Below are 19,413 nucleotides of genomic sequence, written 5' to 3'. Positions count from 1 at the left end.
TCTCCACATCACCCTGACCAAGCCCTGTTCTTCAACCTGCTGAACTCTCCACATCACCCTGACCAAGGCCTGTTCTCCAGCCTGCTGAACTCTCCACACCACTCTGACCAAGGTCTGTTCTCCAACCTGCTGTACTCTCCAACCACCCCAATGATGGCCTATTCTCCAACATGCTGAACTCTCAACACCACCCTGACCAAGCCCTGTTGTCCAACCTGCTGAACTCTCCACATCTCCCTGAGCAAGGCCTGTACTCCAACCTGCTGAACTCTCCACACCAACCCCAATGACGGCCTGTTCTACAGCCTGCTGAACTCTCCGTACCGCCTCAATGATGGCCTGTTCTCAAACATGCTGAACTCTCCACACCACCCTGACCAAGGCCTGTTCTCCAACCTGCTGAACTCTCCACATCACCCTGACCAAGCCCTGTTCTCCAGCCTGCTGAACTCTCCACACCACTCTGACTAAGACCTGTTCTCCTTCCTGCTAAATTCTCCACATCACCCTGACAAAGCATGTTCTTCAACCTGCTGAACTCTCCACATTACCCTGAGTAAAGCCTGTTCTCCAACATGCTGATCTCTCCACACCACCCAGATGACAGTTTTTTCTTAAACTTGCTGAACTGTCCACACCACCCTGACAAAGCATGTTCTTCAACCTGCTGAACTCTCCACATCACCCTGACCAAGGCCTGTTCTCCAGCCTGCTGAGCTCTTCAATCCACCCCAATGGCGGCCTGTTCTCCAACATGCTGAACTCTCCACACCACCCTGATCAAGGTCTGCTCTCAAACCTGCTGTACTCTTCAACCACCTCAATGAGGGCCTGTACTCCAACCTGCTGAACTCTCCACACCAACCCCAATAACGGCCTGTTCTCCAGCCTGCTGAACTCTCCGTACTGCCCCAATGATGGCCTGTTCTCCAACATGCTGAACTCTCCACACCACCCTGACCAAGCCCTGTTCTTCAACCTGCTGAACTCTCCACATCACCCTGACCAAGGCCTGTTCTCCAGCCTGCTGAACTCCACACCACTCTGACCAAGGTCTGTTCTCCAACCTGCTGTACTCTCCAACCACCCCAATGAGGGCCTTACTCCAACCTGCTGAACTCTCCACACCACCCCAATAACGGCCTGCTCTTCAGCCTGCTGAACTCTCCGTACCGCCCCAATGATGGCCTGTTCTCCAACATGCTGAACTCTCCACACCACCCTGACCAAGCCCTGTTCTTCAACCTGCTGAAATCTCCACATCACCCTGAGCAAGCCCTGTTCTTCAACCTGCTGAACTCTCCACATCACCTTGACCAAGCCCTGTTCTTCAACCTGCTGAACTCTCCACATCACCCTGACCAAGGCCTGTTCTCCAGCCTGCTGAACTCTCCACACCACTCTGACCAAGGTCTGTTCTCCAACCTGCTGTACTCTCCAACCACCCCAATGATGGCCTATTCTCCAACATGCTGAACTCTCAACACCACCCTGACCAAGCCCTGTTGTCCAACCTGCTGAACTCTCCACATCTCCCTGAGCAAGGCCTGTACTCCAACCTGCTGAACTCTCCACACCAACCCCAATGACGGCCTGTTCTACAGCCTGCTGAACTCTCCGTACCTCCCCAATGATGGCCTGTTCTCCAACATGCTGAACTCTCCACACCCCTCTGACCAAGGCCTGTTCTCCAGCCTACTGAACTCTCCACACCAGCCTGACCAAGGCCTGTTCTTCAACCTGCTGAACTCTCCACATCACTCTGACCAAGACCTGTTCCCCAGCCTGCTGAACTCTCCACATTACCCTGACAAAGCCTGTTCTTCAACCTGCTGTACTCTCCAACCACCCCAATGAGGGCCTGTACTCCAACCTGCTGAACTCTTCACACCACCCCAAGACGGCCTGCTCTCCAGCCTGCTGAACTCTCCGTACCGCCCCAATGATGGCCTGTTCTCCAACATGCTGAACTCTTCACACCACCCCGACCAAGCCCTGTTCTCCAACCTGCTGAACTCTCCACATCACCCTGAGCAAGGCTTGTTCTCCAACCTGCTTAACTCTCCAACCACCCCAATGATGGCCTGTTCTCCAACCTCCTGAACTCTCCACACCACCCCAATGATAGCCTGTTCTCCAACCTGCGAACTCTCCGCACGACCCTGAGCAAAGCCTGTTCTCCATTCTGCTGAACTCTCCACATCACCCTGAGCAAAGCCTGTTCTCCAGCCTGCTGAACTCTCCACACCACTCTGACCAAGACCTGTTCTCCTTCCTGCTAAATTCTCAACATCACCCAGACAAAGCATGTTCTTCAACCTGCTGAACTCTCCACATTACCCTGAGCAAAGCCTGTTCTCCAACATGCTGATCTCTCCACACCACCCAGATGACAGTATTTTCTTACACTTGCTGAACTGTCCACACCACCCTGACAAAGCATGTTCTTCAACCTGCTGAACTCTCCACATCACCCTGACCAAGGCCTGTTCTCCAGCCTGCTGAGCTCTTCAATCCACCCCAATGGCGGCCTGTTCTCCAACATGCTGAACTCTCCACACCACCCTGACCAAGGTCTGCTCTCAAACCTGCTGTACTCTCCAACCACCCCAATGAGGGCCTGTACTCCAACCTGCTGAACTCTCCACACCAACCCCAATAACGGCCTGTTCTCCAGCCTGCTGAACTCTCCGTACCGCCCCAATGATGGCCTGTTCTCCAACATGCTGAACTCTCCACACCACCCTGACCAAGCCCTGTTCTTCAACCTGCTGAACTCTCCACATCACCCTGACCAAGGTCTGTTCTCCAACCTGCTGTACTCTCCAACCACCCCAATGATGGCCTGTTCTCCAACATGCTGAACTCTCCACACCACCCTGACCAAGCCCTGTTGTCCAACCTGCTGAACTCTCCACATCTCCCTGAGCAAGGCCTGTACTCCAACCTGCTGAACTCTCCACACCAATCCCAATGACGGCCTGTTCTCCAGCCTGCTGAACTCTCCGTACTGCCCCAATGATGGCCTGTTCTCCAACATGCTGAACTCTCCACACCACTCTGACCAAGGCCTGTTCTCCAGCATGCTGAACTCTCCACATCACCCTGAGCAAAGCCTGTTCTTCAACCTGCTGAACTCTCCACACCAACCCAATGATGGCCTGTTCTCCAACATGCTGATCTCTCCACACCACCCAAATGACAGTCTTTTCTCAAACTTGCTGAACAGTCCACACCACCCTGACCAAGGCCTCTTCTTCAACCTGTTGAACTCTCCACATCACCCTGAGCAAAGACTGCTCTCCAACATGCTGAACTCTCCGTACCGCCACTGATCTCTCCACACCACCCAAATGACAGTCTTTTCTCAAACTTGCTGAACTCTCCACATCACCCTGACCAAGCCCTTTTCTTCAACCTGCTGAACTCTCCACATCACCCTGACCAAGCCCTTTTCTTTAACCTGCTGAACTCTCCACATCACCCTGAGCAAGGCTTGTTCTCCAACCTGCTGAACTCTCCAACCACCCCAATGATGGTCTGTTCTCCAACCTCCTGAACTCTCCACACCACCCCAATGATAGCCTGTTCTCCAACCTGCTGAACTCTCCGCACCACCCTGACCAAAGCCTGTTCTCCAACATGCTGATCTCTCCACACCACCCAGATGACAGTCTTTTCTTAAACTTGCTGAACTGTCCACACCACACTGACCATGGCCTGTTCTCCAACCCGCTGAACTCTCCACACCACCGCAATGATAGCCTGTTCTCTAACATGTTGATCTCTCCACACCACCCAGATGACAGTCTTTTCTTAAACTTGCTGAACTGTCCACACCGCTCTGACAAAGCATGTTCTTCAACCTGCTGAACTCTCCACATCACCCTGAGCAAAGCCTGTTCTCCAACATGCTGATCTCTCCACACCACCCAGATGACAGTCTTTTCTTAAACTTGCTGAACTGTCCACACCACCCTGACCATGGCCTGTTCTCCAACCTGCTGAACTCTCCACATCTCCCTGAGCAAGGCCTGTACTCCAACCTGCTGAACTCTCCACACCAATCCCAATGACGGCCTGTTCTCCAGCCTGCTGAACTCTCCGTACTGCCCCAATGATGGCCTGTTCTCCAACATGCTGAACTCTCCACACCACTCTGACCAAGGCCTGTTCTCCAGCATGCTGACCTCTCCACATCACCCTGAGCAAAGCCTGTTCTTCAACCTGCTGAACTCTCCACACCAACCCAATGATGGCCTGTTCTCCAACATGCTGATCTCTCCACACTACCCAAATGACAGTCTTTTCTCAAACTTGCTGAACAGTCCACACCACCCTGACCAAGGCCTCTTCTTCAACCTGCTGAACTCTCCACATCACCCTGAGCAAAGACTGCTCTCCAACATGCTGAACTCTCCGTACCGCCCCAATGATGGCCTGTTCTCAAACATGCTGAACTCTCCACACCACCCTGACCAAGGCCTGTTCTCCAGCCTGCTTTACTCTCCACACCACCCCAATGGCGGCCTGTTCTCCAACCTGCTGAACTCTCCAAACCACCCCAATGATGGCCTGTTTCACCTTCTGAACTCTCCAACCACCCCAATGATGGCCTGTTCTCCAACTTACTGAAATCTCCACACCACCCAATGACGGCCTGTTCTTCAGCCTGCTGAAATCTCCACATCACCCTGAGCAAAGCTTGTTCTCCAGCCTGCTGAACTCTCCACACCACTCTGACCAAGGCCTGTTCTCCAACCTGCTTAACTCTCCACATCCCCAATGAGTTCTTCAACCAGCTGAACTCACCAACCACCCCAAAGAGGGCCTGAACTCCAACCTGCTGAAATCTCCACACCACCCAATGACGGCCTGTTCTTCAACCTGCTGAACTCTCCACACCACTCTAACCAAGGCCTGTTCTCCAGCCTGCTAAACTCTCCATATCACCCTGACAAAGCATGTTTTCAACATGCTGAACTCTCCACACCACCCTGACCAATCCCTGTTCTCCAACCTGCTTAACTCTCCACATCCCCAATGAGTTCTTCAACCAGCTGAACTCTCCAACCACCCCAAAGAGGGCCTGAACTCCAACCTGCTGAAATCTCCACACCACCCAATGACGGCCTGTTCTTCAACCTGCTGAGCTCTCCACATCACCCTGAGTAAAGCCTGTTCTCCAACCTGCTGAACTCTCCAAACCACCCCAATGATGGCCTGTTCTCCAGCCTGCTGAACTCTCCACATCACCCTGAGCAAAGCTTGTTCTCCAGCCTGCTGAACTCTCCACACCACCCTGAGCAAAGCCTGTTCTACAACATGCTGATCTCTCCACACCACCCCAATGACAGTATTTTCTTAAACTTGCTGAACTGTCCACACCACCCTGACCAAGGCCTGTTCTCCAGCCTGCTTAACTCTCCAAACCACCCCAATGATGGCCTGTTCTCCAACATGCTGAGCTCTCCACACCACTCTGACTAGGCATGTTCTCCAGCCTGCTGAAATCTCCACATCACTCTGACTAGGCATGTTCTCCAGCCTGCTGAACTCTCCACATCACCCTGAGCAAAGCTTGTTTTCCAACCTGCTGAACTCTCCACATCCCCAATGAGTTCTTCAACCAGCTGAACTCTCCAACCACCCCAATGAGGGCCTGTACTCCAACCTGCTGAAATCTCCACACCACCCAATGACGGCCTGTTCTTCAACCTGCTGAACTCTCCACATTACCCTGAGCAAAGCCTGTTCTCCACCCTGCTAAACTCTCCATATCACCCTGACAAAGCATGTTCCTCAACATGCTGAACTCTCCACACCACCCCGATGATGGCCTGTTCTCCAACGTGCTGAACTCTCCACACCACCCTGACCAAGGCCTGTTCCCCAGCCTGCTTAACTCTCCACAACACTCTGACCAAGGCCTGTTCTCCAACCTGCTGAACTCTCCACATTACCTTGAGCAAGGCCTGTTCTCCAACCTGCTGAACACTCCACACCACCCCAATGATGGCCTGTTCCACCTGCTGAACTCTCCAACCACCCCAATGATGGCCTGTTCTCCAACTTACTGAAATCTCCACACCACCCAATGACGGCCTGTTCTTCAACCTGCTGAACTCTCCACACCACTCTAACCAAGGCCTGTTCTCCAGCCTGCTAAACTCTCCCTATCACCCTGACAAAGCATGTTCTTCAACATGCTGAACTCTCCACACCACCCTGACCAATCCCTGTTCTCCAACCTGCTGAACTCTCCACATCACCTTGAGCAAGGCCTGTTTTCCAACCTGCTTAAATCTCCACATCCCCAATGAGTTCTTCAACCAGCTGAACTCTCCAACCACCCCAAAGAGGGCCTGAACTCCAACCTGCTGAAATCTCCACACCACCCAATGACGGCCTGTTCTTCAACCTGCTGAGCTCTCCACATCACCCTGAGTAAAGCCTGTTCTCCAACCTGCTGAACTCTCCAAACCACCCCAATGATGGCCTGTTCTCCAGCCTGCTGAACTCTCCACATCACCCTGAGCAAAGCTTGTTCTCCAGCCTGCTGAACTCTCCACACCACCCTAAGCAAAGCCTGTTCTACAACATGCTGATCTCTCCACACCACCCCAATGACAGTCTTTTCTTAAACTTGCTGAACTGTCCACACCACCCTGACCAAGGCCTGTTCTCCAGCCTGCTTAACTCTCCAAACCACCCCAATGATGGCCTGTTCTCCAACATGCTGAGCTCTCCACACCACTCTGACTAGGCATGTTCTCCAGCCTGCTGAAATCTCCACATCACTCTGACTAGGCATGTTCTCCAGCCTGCTTAACTATCCACATCACCCTGAGCAAAGCTTGTTTTCCAACCTGCTGAACTCTCCACATCCCCAATGAGTTCTCAACCAGCTGAACTCTCCAACCACCCCAATGATGGCCGGTTCTCCAACTTACTGAAATCTCCACACCACCCAATGACGGCCTGTTCTTCAACCTGCTGAACTCTCCACACCACTCTAACCAAGGCCTGTTCTCAAGCCTGCTAAACTCTCCATATCACCCTGACAAAGCATGTTCTTCAACATGCTGAACTCTCCACACCACCCAGACCAATCCCTGTTCTCCAACCTGCTGAACTCTCCACATCACCTTGAGCAAGGCCTGTTCTCAAACCTGCTTAAATCTCCACATCCCCAATGAGTTCTTCAACCAGCTGAACTCTCCAACCACCCCAAAGAGGGCCTGAACTCCAACCTGCTGAAATCTCCACACCACCCAATGACGGCCTGTTCTTCAACCTGCTGAGCTCTCCACATCACCCTGAGTAAAGCCTGTTCTCCAACCTGCTGAACTCTCCAAACCACCCCAATGATGGCCTGTTCTCCAGCCTGCTGAACTCTCCACATCACCCTGAGCAAAGCTTGTTCTCCAGCCTGCTGAACTCTCCACACCACCCTGAGCAAAGCCTGTTCTACAACATGCTGATCTCTCCACACCACCCCAATGACAGTATTTTCTTAAACTTGCTGAACTGTCCACACCACCCTGACCAAGGCCTGTTCTCCAGCCTGCTTAACTCTCCAAACCACCCCAATGATGGCCTGTTCTCCAACATGCTGAGCTCTCCACACCACTCTGACTAGGCATGTTCTCCAGCCTGCTGAAATCTCCACATCACTCTGACTAGGCATGTTCTCCAGCCTGCTGAACTCTCCACATCACCCTGAGCAAAGCTTGTTTTCCAACCTGCTGAACTCTCCACATCCCCAATGAGTTCTTCAACCAGCTGAACTCTCCAACCACCCCAATGAGGGCCTGTACTCCAACCTGCTGAAATCTCCACACCACCCAATGACGGCCTGTTCTTCAACCTGCTGAACTCTCCACATTACCCTGAGCAAAGCCTGTTCTCCACCCTGCTAAACTCTCCATATCACCCTGACAAAGCATGTTCCTCAACATGCTGAACTCTCCACACCACCCCGATGATGGCCTGTTCTCCAACGTGCTGAACTCTCCACACCACCCTGACCAAGGCCTGTTCCCCAGCCTGCTTAACTCTCGACAACACTCTGACCAAGGCCTGTTCTCCAACCTGCTGAACTCTCCACATTACCTTGAGCAAGGCCTGTTCTCCAACCTGCTGAACACTCCACACCATCCCAATGATGGCCTGTTCCACCTGCTGAACTCTCCAACCACCCCAATGATGGCCTGTTCTCCAACTTACTGAAATCTCCACACCACCCAATGACGGCCTGTTCTTCAACCTGCTGAACTCTCCACACCACTCTAACCAAGGCCTGTTCTCCAGCCTGCTAAACTCTCCCTATCACCCTGACAAAGCATGTTCTTCAACATGCTGAACTCTCCACACCACCCTGACCAATCCCTGTTCTCCAACCTGCTGAACTCTCCACATCACCTTGAGCAAGGCCTGTTCTCCAACCTGCTTAAATCTCCACATCCCCAATGAGTTCTTCAACCAGCTGAACTCTCCAACCACCCCAAAGAGGGCCTGAACTCCAACCTGCTGAAATCTCCACACCACCCAATGACGGCCTGTTCTTCAACCTGCTGAGCTCTCCACATCACCCTGAGTAAAGCCTGTTCTCCAACCTGCTGAACTCTCCAAACCACCCCAATGATGGCCTGTTCTCCAGCCTGCTGAACTCTCCACATCACCCTGAGCAAAGCTTGTTCTCCAGCCTGCTGAACTCTCCACACCACCCTAAGCAAAGCCTGTTCTACAACATGCTGATCTCTCCACACCACCCCAATGACAGTCTTTTCTTAAACTTGCTGAACTGTCCACACCACCCTGACCAAGGCCTGTTCTCCAGCCTGCTTAACTCTCCAAACCACCCCAATGATGGCCTGTTCTCCAACATGCTGAGCTCTCCACACCACTCTGACTAGGCATGTTCTCCAGCCTGCTGAAATCTCCACATCACTCTGACTAGGCATGTTCTCCAGCCTGCTTAACTCTCCACATCACCCTGAGCAAAGCTTGTTTTCCAACCTGCTGAACTCTCCACATCCCCAATGAGTTCTCAACCAGCTGAACTCTCCAACCACCCCAATGATGGCCTGTTCTCCAACTTACTGAAATCTCCACACCACCCAATGACGGCCTGTTCTTCAACCTGCTGAACTCTCCACACCACTCTAACCAAGGCCTGTTCTCAAGCCTGCTAAACTCTCCATATCACCCTGACAAAGCATGTTCTTCAACATGCTGAACTCTCCACACCACCCAGACCAATCCCTGTTCTCCAACCTGCTGAACTCTCCACATCACCTTGAGCAAGGCCTGTTCTCAAACCTGCTTAAATCTCCACATCCCCAATGAGTTCTTCAACCAGCTGAACTCTCCAACCACCCCAAAGAGGGCCTGAACTCCAACCTGCTGAAATCTCCACACCACCCAATGACGGCCTGTTCTTCAACCTGCTGAGCTCTCCACATCACCCTGAGTAAAGCCTGTTCTCCAACCTGCTGAACTCTCCAAACCACCCCAATGATGGCCTGTTCTCCAGCCTGCTGAACTCTCCACATCACCCTGAGCAAAGCTTGTTCTCCAGCCTGCTGAACTCTCCACACCACCCTAAGCAAAGCCTGTTCTACAACATGCTGATCTCTCCACACCAACCCAATGACAGTCTTTTCTTAAACTTGCTGAACTGTCCACACCACCCTGACCAAGGCCTGTTCTCCAGCCTGCTTAACTCTCCAAACCACCCCAATGATGGCCTGTTCTCCAACATGCTGAGCTCTCCACACCACTCTGACTAGGCATGTTCTCCAGCCTGCTGAAATCTCCACATCACTCTGACTAGGCATGTTCTCCAGCCTGCTTAACTCTCCACATCACCCTGAGCAAAGCTTGTTTTCCAACCTGCTGAACTCTCCACATCCCCAATGAGTTCTTCAACCAGCTGAACTCTCCAACCACCCCAATGAGGGCCTGTACTCCAACCTGCTGAAATCTCCACACCACCCAATGACGGCCTGTTCTTCAACCTGCTGAACTCTCCACATTACCCTGAGCAAAGCCTGTTCTCCACCCTGCTAAACTCTCCATATCACCCTGACAAAGCATGTTCCTCAACATGCTGAACTCTCCACACCACCCCGATGATGGCCTGTTCTCCAACGTGCTGAACTCTCCACACCACCCTGACCAAGGCCTGTTCCCCAGCCTGCTTAACTCTCCACAACACTCTGACCAAGGCCTGTTCTCCAACCTGCTGAACTCTCCACATTACCTTGAGCAAGGCCTGTTCTCCAACATGCTGAACACACCACACCACCCCAATGATGGCCTGTTCTCCAACATGCTGAACTCTCCAACCACCCCAATGATGGCCTGTTCTCCAACCTCCTGAACTCTCCACATCACCCTGAGCAAAGCTTGTACTCCAGCCGGCTGAACCCTCCACACCACTCTGACCAAGGCCTGTTCTCCAACCTGCTGAACTCTCCACACCACCCCAATGATGGCCTGTTCTCCAACATGCTGAACTCTCCACACCACTCTGAGCAAGGCCTGTTCTCCAGCCTGCTAAACTCTCCATATCACCCTGACAAAGCATGTTCTTCAACATGCTGAACTCTCCACACCACCCTGACCAAGGCCTGTTCTCCAGCCTACTGAACTCTCCACACCACTCTGACCAAGGCCTGTTCTCCAGCCTGCTGAACTCTCCACACCACTCTGACCAATGCCTGTTCTTCAACCTGCTGAACTCTCAACATCACCCTGAGCAAAGCCTGTTCTCCCGCCTGCTGAACTCTCCACATCACCGTGAGCAAAGCCTGTTCTCCAACATGCTGAACTCTCCACACCACTCTGACCAAGGCCTGTTCTCCAGCCTGCTAAACCCTCCACACCAGCCTGACCAAGGCCTGTTCTTCAACCTGCTGAACTCTCCACATCACTCTGACCAAGGCCTGTTCTCCAGCCTGCTGAACTCTCCACATCACCCTGACAAAGCCTGTTCTTCAACCTGCTGTAATCTCTAACCACCCCAATGAGGGCCTGTACTCCAACCTGCTGAACTCTCCACACCACCCCAATGACGGCCTGCTCTCCAGCCTGCTGAACTCTCCGTACCGCCCCAATGATGGCCTGTTCTCCAACATGCTGAACTCTTCACACCACCCCGACCAAGCCCTGTTCTCCAACCTGCTGAACTCCCCACATCACCCTGAGCAAGGCCTGTTCTCCAACCTGCTGAACTCTCCAACCACCCCAATGATGGCCTGTTCTCCAACCTCCTGAACTCTCCACACCACCCCAACGATAGCCTGTTCTCCAACCTGCTGAAATCTCCGCACCACCCTGACCAAGGCCTGTTCTCCAGCCTGCTGAGCTCTTCAATCCACCCCAATGGCGGCCTGTTCTCCAACCTGCTGAACTCTTCAATCCACCCCAATGACGGCCTGTTCTCCAATATGCTGAACTCTCCACACCACCCTGATCAAGGTCTGCTCTCAAACCTGCTGTACTCTTCAACCACCCCAATGAGGGCCTGTACTCCAACCTGCTGAACTCTCCACACCAACCCCAATAACGGCCTGTTCTCCAACCTGCTGAACTCTCCGTACCGCCCCAATGATGGCCTGTTCTCCAACATGCTGAACTCTCCACACCACCCTGACCAAGGCCTGTTCTCCAGCCTGCTGAACTCTCCACACCACTCTGACCAAGGTCTGTTCTCCAACCTGCTGTACTCTCCAACCACCCCCAATGAGGGCCTTACTCCAACCTGCTGAACTCTCCACACCACCCCAATGATGGCCTGCTCTCCAGCCTGCTGAACTCTCCGTACCGCCCCAATGATGGCCTGTTCTCCAACATGCTGAACTCTCCAACCACCCCAATGATGGCCTGTTCTCCAACCTCCTGAACTCTCCACACCACCCCAATGATAGCCTGTTCTCCAACCTGCTGAACTCTCTGCACCACCCTGACCAAAGCCTGTTCTCCAACCTGCTGAACTCTCCAAACCACCCCAATGATGGCCTGTTCTCCAACATGCTGAGCTCTCCACACCACTCTGACTAGGCCTGTTCTCCAGCCTGCTGAACTCTCCACATCACCCTGAGCAAAGCTTGTACTCCAGCCTGCTGAACTCTCCACACCACTCTGACCAAGGCCTGTTCTCCAACCTGCTGAACTCTCCACACCACCCCAATGATGGCCTGTTCTCCAACATGCTGAACTCTCCACACCACTCTGACCAAGGCCTGTTCTCCAGCCTGCTAAACTCTCCATATCACCCTGACAAAGCATGTTCTTCAACATGCTGAACTCTCCACACCACCCCGATGATGACCTGTTCTCCAACATACTGAACTCTCCACACCACCCTGACCAAAGCCTGTTCTCCAGCCTACTGAACTCTCCACACCACTCTGACCAAGGCCTGTTCTCCAGCCTGCTGAACTCTCCACACCACTCTGACCAATGCCTGTTCTTCAACCTGCTGAACTCTCAACATCACCCTGAGCAAAGCCTGTTCTCCAGCCTGCTGAACTCTCCACATCACCGTGAGCAAAGCCTGTTCTCCAGCCTGCTGAACTCTCCACACCACTCTGACAAAGGCCTGTTCTCCAGCCTGCTAAACTCTCCACATCACCCTGATAAAGCATGTTCTTCAAGCTGCTGAACTCTCCACATCACGCTGAGCAAAGCATGTTCTTCAACCTGCTGAACTCTCCACATTACCCTGAGCAAAGCCTGTTCTCCAACATGCTGATCTCTCCACACCACCCAGATGACAGTCTTTTCTTAAACTTGCTGAACTGTCAACACCACCCTGACAAAGCATGTTCTTCAACCTGCTGAACTCTCCACATCACCCTGAGCAAAGCCTGTTCTCCAACATGCTGATCTCTCCACACCACACAGATGACAGTCTTTTCTTAAACTTGCTGAACTGTCCACACCACCCTGACCAAGGCCTGTTCTCCAACCTGCTGAACACTCCAAACCACCCCAATGATGGCCTGTTCTCCAACATGCTGAACTCTCCACACCACCCTGACCAAGCCCTGTTGTCCAACCTGCTGAACTCTCCACATCTCCCTGAGCAAGGCCTGTACTCCAACCTGCAGAACTCTCCACATCAACCCCAATGACGGCCTGTTCTCCAGCCTGCTGAACTCTCCGTACCGCCCCAATGATGGCCTGTTCTCCAACATGCTGAACTCTCCACACCACTCGGACCAAGGCCTGTTCTCCAGCCTGCTAAACTCTCCACACCAGCCTGACCAAGGCCTGTTCTTCAACCTGCTGAACTCTCCACATCACTCTGACCAAGGCCTGTTCTCCAGCCTGCTGAACTCTCCACATCACCCTGACAAAGCCTGTTCTTCAACCTGCTGTAATCTCTAACCACCCCAATGAGGGCCTTTACTCCAACCTGCTGAACTCTCCACACCACCCCAATGACGGCCTGCTCTCCAGCCTGCTGAACTCTCCGTACCGCCCCAATGATGGCCTGTTCTCCAACATGCTGAACTCTTCACACCACCCCGACCAAGCCCTGTTCTCCAACCTGCTGAACTCCCCACATCACCCTGAGCAAGGCCTGTTCTCCAACCTGCTGAACTCTCCAACCACCCCAATGATGGCCTGTTCTCCAACCTCCTGAACTCTCCACACCACCCCAACGATAGCCTGTTCTCCAACCTGCTGAAATCTCCGCACCACCCTGACCAAGGCCTGTTCTCCAGCCTGCTGAGCTCTTCAATCCACCCCAATGGTGGCCTGTTCTCCAACCTGCTGAACTCTTCAATCCACCCCAATGACGGCCTGTTCTCCAATATGCTGAACTCTCCACACCACCCTGATCAAGGTCTGCTTTCAAACCTGCTGTACTCTTCAACCACCCCAATGAGGGCCTGTACTCCAACCTGCTGAACTCTCCACACCAACCCCAATAACGGCCTGTTCTCCAGCCTGCTGAACTCTCCGTACCACCCCAATGATGGCCTGTTCTCCAACATGCTGAACTCTCCACACCACCCTGACCAAGGCCTGTTCTCCAGCCTGCTGAACTCTCCACACAACTCTGACCAAGGTCTGTTCTCCAACCTGCTGTACTCTCCAACCACCCCAATGATGGTCTGTTCTCCAACATGCTGAACTCTCCAACCACCCCAATGATGGCCTGTTCTCCAACCTCCTGAACTCTCCACACCACCCCAATGATAGCCTGTTCTCCAACCTGCTGAACTCTCCGCACCACCCTGACCAAAGCCTGTTCTCCAACATGCTGATCTCTCCACACCCCTCTGACCAAGACCTGTTCTCCTTCCTGCTAAATTCTCCACATCACCCTGACAAAGCATGTTCTTCAACCTGCTGAACTCTCCACATTACCCTGAACAAAGCCTGTTCTCCAACATGCTGATCTCTCCACACCACCCAGATGACAGTCTTTTCTTAAACTTGCTGAACTGTCCACAACACCCTGACCAAGGCCTGTTCTCCAACCTGCTGAACTCTCCACACCAATCCCAATGACGGCCTGTTCTCCAACCTGCTGAACTCTCCAAACCACCCCAATGATGGCCTGTCCTCCAACATGCTGAACTCTCCACACCACTCTGACAAAGGCCTGTTCTCCAGCCTGCTCAACTCTCCACATCACCCTGACAAAGCATGTTCTTCAAGCTGCTGAACTCTCCACATCACGCTGAGCAAAGCCTGTTCTTCAACCTGCTGAACTCTCCACACCACCCCAATGATAGCCTGTTCTCCAACCTGCTGAACTCTCCGCACCACCCTGACCAAAGCCTGTTCTCCAACATGCTGATCTCTCCACACCACCCAGATGACAGTCTTTTCTTAAACTTGCTGAACTGTCCACACCGCTCTGACAAAGCATGTTCTTCAACCTGCTGAACTCTCCACATCACCCTGAGCAAAGCCTGTTCTCCAACATGCTGATCTCTCCACACCACCCAGATGACAGTCTTTTCTTAAACTATCTGAACTGTCCACACCACCCTGACCATGGCCTGTTCTCCAACCTGCTGAACTCTCCACATCTCCCTGAGCAAGGCCTGTACTCCAACCTGCTGAACTCTCCACACCAATCCCAATGACGGCCTGTTCTGCAGCCTGCTGAACTCTCCGTACTGCCACAATGATGGCCTGTTCTCCAACATGCTGAACTCTCCACATCTCCCTGAGCAAGGCCTGTACTCCAACCTGCTGAACTCTCCACACCAACCCCAATGACGGCCTGTTCTCCAGCCTGCTGAACTCTCCGTACCGCCCCAATGATGGCCTGTTCTCCAACATGCTGAACTCTCCACACCACTCGGACCAAGGCCTGTTCTCCAGCCTGCTAAACTCTCCACACCAGCCTGACCAAGGCCTGTTCTTCAACCTGCTGAACTCTCCACATCACTCTGACCAAGGCCTGTTCTCCAGCCTGCTGAACTCTCCACATCACCCTGACAAAGCCTGTTCTTCAACCTGCTGTAATCTCTAACCACCCCAATGAGGGCCTTTACTCCAACCTGCTGAACTCTCCACACCACCCCAATGACGGCCTGCTCTCCAGCCTGCTGAACTCTCCGTACCGCCCCAATGATGGCCTGTTCTCCAACATGCTGAACTCTTCACACCACCCCGACCAAGCCCTGTTCTCCAACCTGCTGAACTCCCCACATCACCCTGAGCAAGGCCTGTTCTCCAACCTGCTGAACTCTCCAACCACCCCAATGATGGCCTGTTCTCCAACCTCCTGAACTCTCCACACCACCCCAACGATAGCCTGTTCTCCAACCTGCTGAAATCTCCGCACCACCCTGACCAAGGCCTGTTCTCCAGCCTGCTGAGCTCTTCAATCCACCCCAATGGCGGCCTGTTCTCCAACCTGCTGAACTCTTCAATCCACCCCAATGACGGCCTGTTCTCCAATATGCTGAACTCTCCACACCACCCTGATCAAGGTCTGCTTTCAAACCTGCTGTACTCTTCAACCACCCCAATGAGGGCCTGTACTCCAACCTGCTGAACTCTCCACACCAACCCCAATAACGGCCTGTTCTCCAGCCTGCTGAACTCTCCGTACCACCCCAATGATGGCCTGTTCTCCAACATGCTGAACTCTCCACACCACCCTGACCAAGGCCTGTTCTCCAGCCTGCTGAACTCTCCACACCACTCTGACCAAGGTCTGTTCTCCAACCTGCTGTACTCTCCAACCACCCCAATGATGGTCTGTTCTCCAACATGCTGAACTCTCCAACCACCCCAATGATGGCCTGTTCTCCAACCTCCTGAACTCTCCACACCACCCCAATGATAGCCTGTTCTCCAACCTGCTGAACTCTCCGCACCACCCTGACCAAAGCCTGTTCTCCAACATGCTGATCTCTCCACACCCCTCTGACCAAGACCTGTTCTCCTTCCTGCTAAATTCTCCACATCACCCTGACAAAGCATGTTCTTCAACCTGCTGAACTCTCCACATTACCCTGAACAAAGCCTGTTCTCCAACATGCTGATCTCTCCACACCACCCAGATGACAGTCTTTTCTTAAACTTGCTGAACTGTCCACAACACCCTGACCAAGGCCTGTTCTCCAACCTGCTGAACTCTCCACACCAATCCCAATGACGGCCTGTTCTCCAACCTGCTGAACTCTCCAAACCACCCCAATGATGGCCTGTCCTCCAACATGCTGAACTCTCCACACCACTCTGACAAAGGCCTGTTCTCCAGCCTGCTCAACTCTCCACATCACCCTGACAAAGCATGTTCTTCAAGCTGCTGAACTCTCCACATCACGCTGAGCAAAGCCTGTTCTTCAACCTGCTGAACTCTCCACACCACCCCAATGATAGCCTGTTCTCCAACCTGCTGAACTCTCCGCACCACCCTGACCAAAGCCTGTTCTCCAACATGCTGATCTCTCCACACCACCCAGATGACAGTCTTTTCTTAAACTTGCTGAACTGTCCACACCGCTCTGACAAAGCATGTTCTTCAACCTGCTGAACTCTCCACATCACCCTGAGCAAAGCCTGTTCTCCAACATGCTGATCTCTCCACACCACCCAGATGACAGTCTTTTCTTAAACTATCTGAACTGTCCACACCACCCTGACCATGGCCTGTTCTCCAACCTGCTGAACTCTCCACATCTCCCTGAGCAAGGCCTGTACTCCAACCTGCTGAACTCTCCACACCAATCCCAATGACGGCCTGTTCTGCAGCCTGCTGAACTCTCCGTACTGCCACAATGATGGCCTGTTCTCCAACATGCTGAACTCTCCACATCTCCCTGAGCAAGGCCTGTACTCCAACCTGCTGAACTCTCCACACCAACCCCAATGACGGCCTGTTCTCCAGCCTGCTGAACTCTCCGTACCGCCCCAATGATGGCCTGTTCTCCAACATGCTGAACTCTCCACACCACTCGGACCAAGGCCTGTTCTCCAGCCTGCTAAACTCTCCACACCAGCCTGACCAAGGCCTGTTCTTCAACCTGCTGAACTCTCCACATCACTCTGACCAAGGCCTGTTCTCCAGCCTGCTGAACTCTCCACATCACCCTGACAAAGCCTGTTCTTCAACCTGCTGTAATCTCTAACCACCCCAATGAGGGCCTTTACTCCAACCTGCTGAACTCTCCACACCACCCCAATGACGGCCTGCTCTCCAGCCTGCTGAACTCTCCGTACCGCCCCAATGATGGCCTGTTCTCCAACATGCTGAACTCTTCACACCACCCCGACCAAGCCCTGTTCTCCAACCTGCTGAACTCCCCACATCACCCTGAGCAAGGCCTGTTCTCCAACCTGCTGAACTCTCCAACCACCCCAATGATGGCCTGTTCTCCAACCTCCTGAACTCTCCACACCACCCCAACGATAGCCTGTTCTCCAACCTGCTGAAATCTCCGCACCACCCTGACCAAGGCCTGTTCTCCAGCCTGCTGAGCTCTTCAATCCACCCCAATGGCGGCCTGTTCTCCAACCTGCTGAACTCTTCAATCCACCCCAATGACGGCCTGTTCTCCAATATGCTGAACTCTCCACACCACCCTGATCAAGGTCTGCTTTCAAACCTGCTGTACTCTTCAACCACCCCAATGAGGGCCTGTACTCCAACCTGCTGAACTCTCCACACCAACCCCAATAACGGCCTGTTCTCCAGCCTGCTGAACTCTCCGTACCACCCCAATGATGGCCTGTTCTCCAACATGCTGAACTCTCCACACCACCCTGACCAAGGCCTGTTCTCCAGCCTGCTGAACTCTCCACACCACTCTGACCAAGGTCTGTTCTCCAACCTGCTGTACTCTCCAACCACCCCAATGATGGTCTGTTCTCCAACATGCTGAACTCTCCAACCACCCCAATGATGGCCTGTTCTCCAACCTCCTGAACTCTCCACACCACCCCAATGATAGCCTGTTCTCCAACCTGCTGAACTCTCCGCACCACCCTGACCAAAGCCTGTTCTCCAACATGCTGATCTCTCCACACCCCTCTGACCAAGACCTGTTCTCCTTCCTGCTAAATTCTCCACATCACCCTGACAAAGCATGTTCTTCAACCTGCTGAACTCTCCACATTACCCTGAACAAAGCCTGTTCTCCAACATGCTGATCTCTCCACACCACCCAGATGACAGTCTTTTCTTAAACTTGCTGAACTGTCCACAACACCCTGACCAAGGCCTGTTCTCCAACCTGCTGAACTCTCCACACCAATCCCAATGACGGCCTGTTCTCCAACCTGCTGAACTCTCCAAACCACCCCAATGATGGCCTGTCCTCCAACATGCTGAACTCTCCACACCACTCTGACAAAGGCCTGTTCTCCAGCCTGCTCAACTCTCCACATCACCCTGACAAAGCATGTTCTTCAAGCTGCTGAACTCTCCACATCACGCTGAGCAAAGCCTGTTCTTCAACCTGCTGAACTCTCCACACCACCCCAATGATAGCCTGTTCTCCAACCTGCTGAACTCTCCGCACCACCCTGACCAAAGCCTGTTCTCCAACATGCTGATCTCTCCACACCACCCAGATGACAGTCTTTTCTTAAACTTGCTGAACTGTCCACACCGCTCTGACAAAGCATGTTCTTCAACCTGCTGAACTCTCCACATCACCCTGAGCAAAGCCTGTTCTCCAACATGCTGATCTCTCCACACCACCCAGATGACAGTCTTTTCTTAAACTATCTGAACTGTCCACACCACCCTGACCATGGCCTGTTCTCCAACCTGCTGAACTCTCCACATCTCCCTGAGCAAGGCCTGTACTCCAACCTGCTGAACTCTCCACACCAATCCCAATGACGGCCTGTTCTGCAGCCTGCTGAACTCTCCGTACTGCCACAATGATGGCCTGTTCTCCAACATGCTGAACTCTC

The sequence above is a fragment of the Borostomias antarcticus genome, assembly GCF_949987555.1.
Source record: "Borostomias antarcticus genome assembly, chromosome: 20".
Taxonomy (NCBI): domain Eukaryota; kingdom Metazoa; phylum Chordata; class Actinopteri; order Stomiiformes; family Stomiidae; genus Borostomias; species Borostomias antarcticus.
The sequence above is the reverse complement of the archived record's forward strand: the minus strand, read 5'-3'. Positions refer to the sequence as shown.